Source organism: Hyposmocoma kahamanoa, unplaced genomic scaffold (assembly GCF_003589595.1).
Source record: "Hyposmocoma kahamanoa isolate Upper Pololo Valley unplaced genomic scaffold, ASM358959v1 100021, whole genome shotgun sequence".
NCBI lineage: Eukaryota > Metazoa > Arthropoda > Insecta > Lepidoptera > Cosmopterigidae > Hyposmocoma > Hyposmocoma kahamanoa.
Window position 1 is genome coordinate 11,785,636 of NW_020653200.1, and position 8,250 is coordinate 11,793,885.

Sequence of the window (8,250 nt, forward strand, 5' to 3'; positions counted from 1 at the left end):
GTATCATAAAAAAATTGGCTCTGGTCTTGGTGTTCTGTATAGTACCTGGAAGTTTATTTGGTAGCAATGGTACCCGTGCCTACTACTAAAATTTTTCTAGCCCACGGCTTGTTCGTCCCATCACATGGTATCATAAAAAAAGTATGTACTTCATCAAGTAGTATTTCACAATGTTTGCCCTTTGGAAAAGCGTTGTATGGGCATTTACATATCGAAATCATTTCGAAATCATTTGGATTTGTTTGCCTAGCAAAAACGAGTAATAAAGTTGACCGTGTCAACCGAGAGTTTGAAACATTACTGACCTAAGATGTTCGTGTATTAGTAAATATGTTGGTTAATAAATGCATTAATTGCCTACATGTTGACAAATGTTGGCCAATCACGGCGTAATCGCTAAATGACAGAAACATGACTCTGCTTTTAAATTTGCTTTGTCAATAATTAACATATAAATAAATTGTCTAAAAATTCCTTTTTCTACCCATTAATGTGACCATGACTGGTTTTTGATATTTGTAAAAATATTACTTTACGTGAGCTCTTAAACATTTCTCTCACTGTGGATTTAAAGGCATCATTTTGTGACAAGCCCTTTCCGCTCAGTGAAAATAACGAAATTTTCTTCATTCTTCTGCTTCTCCACCTCTTCGATTGGCTTGTTTTCAATGGCTTCGTTCCATTTCCAAATTGTGGCATTCTTCTATTAACATATATTCGAATCACACATACTTACGCGAGCCGTTTGGCCTCGCCACAACGCGGTCGACTCAGATCTACTCGTTTAAACCACTATTTTGACATTACGTCTATTTTAAATACCATAACGGTGGACTTAGCAGTATGAAGCTATTCATAAACTGTGTATTATAATAAGGTTAACATTGTAGGTGTACAAAATAAATCTGTAATTATTACGTAAGTGAACTTCAACAAAATTAACTCATGGCTCTCTCATGGCAACTCTCGTTCGAAACACCAGTTAGTTACCTTGAACCAAGACAAAAAATACTATAATATAAACAATGCTGTACAACGCAGTACAAAGCAATGTAATGTAATACAATACATTATAATATAATATTGGAGGAAGTAGGGCTTACTGGCTGGAGGAGGCATGTAACCCTAAGGGTACAAAGTTGTAGTATCGGTTGTCGTTCAATTCAAGAATTCCATTATTTTGGTTGCCTACAGTTACCATACCTGTTTTAATTTAAAGTTGTAGTGAACCGTCTTTTGATATTTTCCTTTGAAGCACTCTGTAGGCAATATTCAGTATATGTGTATTTAAGTGACTATATAGTCGTTATTGTTTCGTTAGATTCAATGGGCGGTGTGAAATTGAAACCATACACGTATGTATAGTCTTTTCACGGACCATAAATAACGCGTACTTATTATATTTTTATTTTATTGTTACTTTAATAAAACCAGTGTATTTCATTATCATGACATTTATATGTACAATTTAATTTTAAAAATATGGAACAATTCACTTTCAAAAAGGAATTAAGAAATTGCTGAATTCCTCTACAATTTTCGTTGATGAAAGTGATGACGTCAGCAAGCAATGTAACATTAGCTCGAAATGCTTTTTACAAATTACACTTTCAACGCATGAATTAAATTGTTATAGATGCGCGTTGGTAGTAAGTGGTAGCGATTTTAGACTCAATTCCCACCGGAACGTGGTGCAGGTGAATCTTGAGATCCATGTTACATACAAACATGTACATAACGATGAATTCTTTACATTCTACGCTGTCCACTAATAAAAAAGGAAGTTTATTAGTAGTAGAGCTCCCTTGCGAAAGTTTCGTCCACGTAAATAGGTACTGCCACCTTACCTATTTCTGCCGCCAAGCAGTAATGTGAGCATCACTACATTATGGTTTTGAAGGTTAAGTAAGGGTGCTGGTGAAATTGCGGGCACATATGACTTGTCACCTTACGTCTCAGGGTGACGGGCACAGTGGCAGTGTCCCGAAGATCTTTGCGATTAAAAGCTATGCAACTGTTATGGATAGGCGTGACGCTTACCACCAGGCGCACGACTCGATCGTCCCGTCACCTGGTAGGTATTATAAAAAAAAATACCTTGAAATGACATTAATATTTTCTTTTTTTCTATATGGACTGATTACACAAATAAATTACGTTAACTGGTATTTCTAGTATTGCCTATTAAAGTAAGGACAAAACAAGATTAGATTTCTTATTAAAGTAAACTAAAAATAAGGAAGTAGTAGAGCGTATGAATATTGTACTGTTGCAAAGCAACATGTTCAATAACAGTAAATCATAAGCCTTATCTCTAACGAAACAGAACTTATTATCGAAGAACTGGACCTTGTATGGGTACGTATACATTTGAAGTTGCCCAAGGCTATTGGACTCGTAGAGAAGTAAAAACTTGGTCAAGGCCCTCGATTCGGCGTGGCCAAATGGGCAATATTCTCACTCACTAGTGTTAAGTGTTACGCCCTACAAATTATATACCACAAACGTATGCAATAAACACAAATTAATGAGTACGTCACTCAATGTTTATGATATATGTAGGTATCAGACTAGTAGTGCTATACATGATCGTGTAGTAGTAACCTTTTGATTTTGTGATTTTTACTATTCCAAAATTTTATTACCTATTCTCTACTCAATCTAGTCTAACGCTTACCTAGTGTTAAAAAATATTGTCCGTCTACTTAATTATATCTTAACAATATCATTGATGTATTTTAGTTACGGCATTTAAAAAGTTCTACCCACCGTGAATATTGTTTGTATTTGTTAGAGAAATTTGCCTTTTAAATGAGTAACTGAGTAACAAGCATTGCGTTGTCAATTGTTATTTGCTTTGAATTGTACTTTTTACTAAACTATTTACTTCCCCGGCCAGACTTTTCACAATTTCATTACAATGACACAGTTAGGAAATGTTTCAAAATTCCTTCATAAAATGTCAGGGGATGCGAGTCCGTTTAAATATATATCTGGAAGTAAGCCAAGTTACCGAACGTGACAACGCTGCGTTCCCGTGAATATTATAATTAGGAAATTTATATTTACCCTATTGCTCAATGCGCCTGATCTCTTGTCCGCGTAACTTGAGGGTGTTGCAAATTTGTTAAATAACTAAAAGTGTTTATTTACATAGAGTTTCATACTCATTCTTCTCTATGACAATGTTACAATTTCAAGCGTAATTTGCTTACCTATGAATTGAAGAGTTGAGTTTGAGCATGACATTGGGACTGAATTGAAATAACCTACAATCCTTCTTTACATAGAACATAAATGTAGAAATTATTCATCATCATCACCACGACGTTTTTGTTGGGGACTTCACACGTTTTCCTAAATTAAATTTCGCACATAGACTCCGAAAACTCAGAGGTGCGAGCGCGGATTCGAACCCGCGACTTCTGTTTGAGAAGCGATTGGTCAAGTCAAACCATTCGCCTAGTAGAAATGTCAATTATAATTTTATAAACCATATCACAAAGACGCTTTTTGTAGTTCAGAATCAAAATTCTATTGCCTATGGTACTCGCTACCGAACTGAAAAATTTCATTAAAGTTCTGTACACAGTACTAGTCAGTACTACAGTTCTGTACACAGACCTATAATAAGTTTCAAAAAAAGAACGTGGTTCTAATTAAAATATCAAAAATGACGCTACTCAAACGCTCTACTGCCTCCTGTAAATAATAATAATAACATACATAAAAAATATATATTATTAACATAAACATTTATTTAAAAAAATATTGGTTAAAATCTTCCTAGGATGGACAAAAATAAAGGAATAGTAGAAAATCTTAGACTATGAAAACCTTTTTTTTCCATCCGGTACTTGGCCACTTCTATTCTCTTTGATTTCTTGTTTTGTAGCGTTTGTTGGGCTTTCGTATATGAAGAGGCTGTATGGTGTAATCTTTACCTACAAAATTAAATGAGAGAAAATTTATTTAAACAAAAGGGGTTTTTAATTTTGTTCCATGGGGAAACCTTTGATTTGGCGGACGTGTTTTTTACTTTCTTATTTTCAAATTAATTTAATTTGGGATCGTTAGAGTTATTTGTGTAAATTTTTGTATTTACTCTTTCTTTTAGTTATAGTTTATGTAATATTTTTTGTAATTAGTGTTTAGTGTTCGTATATAGGTAAGTGAGTCTTTCTTTAATATGGGGGTCGATCCCCCTGACGACTCAGGAGGAGGCTCTGGGCCTCCAGTAGCCTATAATGTTGTTATTGACGACTCATCAATGGACACTGAAGGCAGCCTTCCTATGCCTGACCGTAAAAGAGTTAAATCCCGGAAAATCTGCCGTCATTGTAATAAAAAACGTAGAAAAAGAGACGGCAAACCAGTCTCTTTACACTATTGTCAATGTTCTGAATCTGAGGAAGAATGTTCCAAGAAATTTAAATTACCCATTGTTGCTGATACCAATGCTAGCATTGTTGGTGCTAATAATAGTACTAACAATGTTGTAACAAATGTTGGTGATTCTGTTTCAAATTGAAGGCCGCAGGGTGGTAGGAAGTATGAAGTGACAGATTTAGCCCCATACGTAGTACATGTCCAGAAAGAACAAAGTACAGCTGATGATCGTGTTACGCTCCATCCTGTGCAGTTTGGAAACTTTTTAAAAAAGAACTCTGTTAAAAACATTGTAAACGGAAGTTTGAAAAGAATAGGTCGCAACAGGCTTAGTTTGGCTTTCTCTAGTGTTGCTGATGCGAATAACTTTGTTGATAACCCCAGTCTTGCTAGTCACAAATTTAAAGCTTCTATTCCTACTTTCAATGTGACTCGTATGGGAGTAGTGCGTGGTGTCCCTGCCGATTGGACAGATGATGAAGTTCTTGAAAATGTTTCAGTGCCTATTGGGTGCGGTAAAATTATTAAAGTTAGACGTATCAAGCGGAAAACTCTTATAAGTGGGACTGCGATATTTAATAACTCGGAAACTGTAATTTTCACCTTTTATGGACAAGTTTTACCAAAGCGCATTTATATGTGCTATACTGCTTTATCTGTTGAACTGTATATATATCCTACAATACAATGTTACCGTTGTTGCCGTTATGGTCATACCAAAATGCAGTGTAGATTCAAACCCCGTTGCCTAAAATGTGGTGAAGACCATACTGCTGAAACCTGCTCAGTACATGTAGATTATGCTTCTTGTTGCCTATGTTCTGGATTCCATTTTGCAAATAGCAAATCCTGTCCTGAATTTGCCCGTCAAAAAGAAATTAAAGTGTCCATGGCCCAAAGTAGTATATCATATTCCGAAGCATCAAAACATCACCCTCCAATTTCAAGATCTTTTGCTGATGCAGTTCGCTCCTCTCAACAAAAATCTAATGATAGTAGGCTGAACAATAACTACACAGTTTCAGCAGAGGCTCATTCAACTAATAAATCTTATAAAAAAACAGTGTTTGTTCAACCACGGTCCCCTCCTAAAGTAGCGGGTGAGTATGATCGTGCTGCACATGATTCATTTGCAAAGGATTACAACATACCTTTAGCTTTCCCTAATGGTTCAGCACTTAAAGCCTCTTCTGATACTAGTTCACAGACATCTATCTCGGACATTATCATAGCCATTGTAAATTTCTTGACTAAATCAAATATGATTCAGACTAAATTTGAACCGTCCTACGTTGCCAATGTTATTGAAAATTCTGTTTTAATTCGTCCTCAATATGGACCCAGTAATTCTACAGTGGAACTGTAGAAGTGCCTCCAGTAAAAAATCTGACATTTTTTATTTAATAAATGCACTTCATCCCTTTATGCTTTGTCTTTCAGAAACATGGTTGAAACCTGGCTATCCTTTCAAAGTAACTAGTTATTCCACCCTTAGAAAAGACAGATCTGATGGGTATGGCGGTGTCGCCATAATCATTAAAAATTCTCTAACTTACCAACTCTTACAATTACCCTCTTTAAGTGATGGCATAGATGCTATAGCAATAATTGTAAATGGTATATGTTTCGTATCTATTTACATTCCACATCCTTCAACAGCTTTATTTAATGAAGTCAACAATTTATTTTCAGTTTTACCAAAACCTTTTTTAGCATTAGGCGATTTTAACTGTCATCATCAATCATGGGGAAGCTCTTCATGTAATAGTTTTGGAGACTTAATGTTAGATGTACTTGACTCTCAAAATCTCTGTATTTTGAATAACGGCGCTCCTACGAGTCTCAAAGATCCAGGTGAAGGACTAAGTGCGCCTGATCTCTCTGTATCCATGCCTGATTTAGTATCCTCGCTCTCATGGCATGTTCATACTTCTTCCTGTGGTAGTGACCACATTCCTATTATAATTTCATTTCCTTTTATTCGCCATATGCCTACACAAAAACCCAGTCCCCGCATAAAGTATAGATTTCCTCATGACTGGACTGTATTTTCTCAGCGAGTTGAAAATAGAACTTCTTCACTTCCATCTGTTTCTACTCATGAGGAATCTCATTGTTCAGATTCTCTTATTAAAATGCTTCTTGAAGTTGCAGATGAATTGTTTCCCATTAAAAAAGGTTATCCTTATAGACTTCCATTGCCTCCTTGGTGGGATTGTGAATGCACTGAGGCTATCAAGAGAAGGAAGGAAGCTGAAAGAATTTATGGCATGACTTCTGAAAATTTTGAAATTTATTCACAAGTCGCACGTAACACCCGTAAGCTTTAAAAAAAAAGAAATTTGATGGATGGAAGAAGTTCTGTGAATCTATATCTCCTGACGTTAGTCCCGTCTTTGTCTGGGAAAAAATTAGAAGGTTTCGAGGCGTATTTAATTCTTCATCAACTCCCAATTTTCCATCTGAATTAGCAAATCAATTTTTGGATAAGTTGGCTCCAGCTTCAGCTCCTAATTTAATGACTTGCTCTGTTCCTTCTTTTTCCTCCGGAGACCACCCTGTCCTTAATTCTCCCTTTTCTCTAAACGAATTGAAAGGTGTACTTTCTCTCGTTAAGGATTCATCTCCAGGTGAAGACGGCATCCCATATTCATTTTTCATAAATTGTAGCGACAGGACCCTTAAATACTTTTTGGATATAGTAAACTCAGTTATGTTGTCAGGTAATATCCCTAAATCATAGAAATATCAATCTATAATACCAATCTTAAAACCTGGCAAGTTAGCATCGGATGCTTCCTCTTTTCGTCCTATAGCTCTTTCATCCGTACTTTTAAAGTTAGCTGAACACTTGGTTAAAAACCATTTGGAATGGTTTGTTGAAAGCAATGGTTTGTTGGCGTCAAGCCAATTTGGATTTAGAAAAGGTAAAAGTACATTTGATAATATTAGTATATTTGTGATGGATATCCGTTTGGCTTTTACAAATAATGAATCTGTTTTATCGGCTTTTTTGGATATCAGTGCAGCATATGATAATGTCTTAATTTCTCTGCTTCAAAAGAAATTATATGATTTACGAATTCCCGTAATGTTATCTTCTGTTATCATAAATATGTTGTCTGAAAGATATATCAATTTACATCTTCAGGATGGCGCTAAGTTAACTCGTTATGTATGGAAGGGCCTTCCCCAAGGCTCTATTCTTAGCCCTATTCTTTATAATATATATACATATGACTTAGAGTCCTCACTTAATAATTCTGTTAAAATTCTTCAATACGCTCACGATCTTTTGCTGTACAATGTAAACGGTTGTGTTCAAAAAGCATCTTACTCAATGACACAGTCTCTTCAACATTTGAAACATTGGCTAGATACAAATGGCCTTGAACTTTCCATTCCCAAAAGCACTGTTGTCTTATTTTCTAGAAAACGTAATCCACCAATACCTAATGTGGTTTATAATAATATTCCTCTTTCCTTTGTACCCCAAACTAAATTTTTGGGGGTTATTTTAGATTCCAAGCTTACTGGTATTCCACACTCAGATTACATCGTAGAAAAACTGTGAGAAAAACCTGAATATTATCAAATGTTTAACGGGTGTTTGGTGGGGAGCACATTCTTTTTGTTTAAAATTATTATATAATTCACTTATTAGGAGTATTTTTGATTATGCATCTTTTATTCTTGACCCATGTTACTCATCGGCATTTAAAAAATTTGATAGAGTGCAATCTAAAGCTTTAAGAATTATTCTGGGAGAAATGAAGTCGAGTCCCATCAATGCGTTGCAAGTGGAGTGTGTATTGACGTCTCAATTGAGGAGGTTCCCTCTTCAATTGAGACGTCAATACT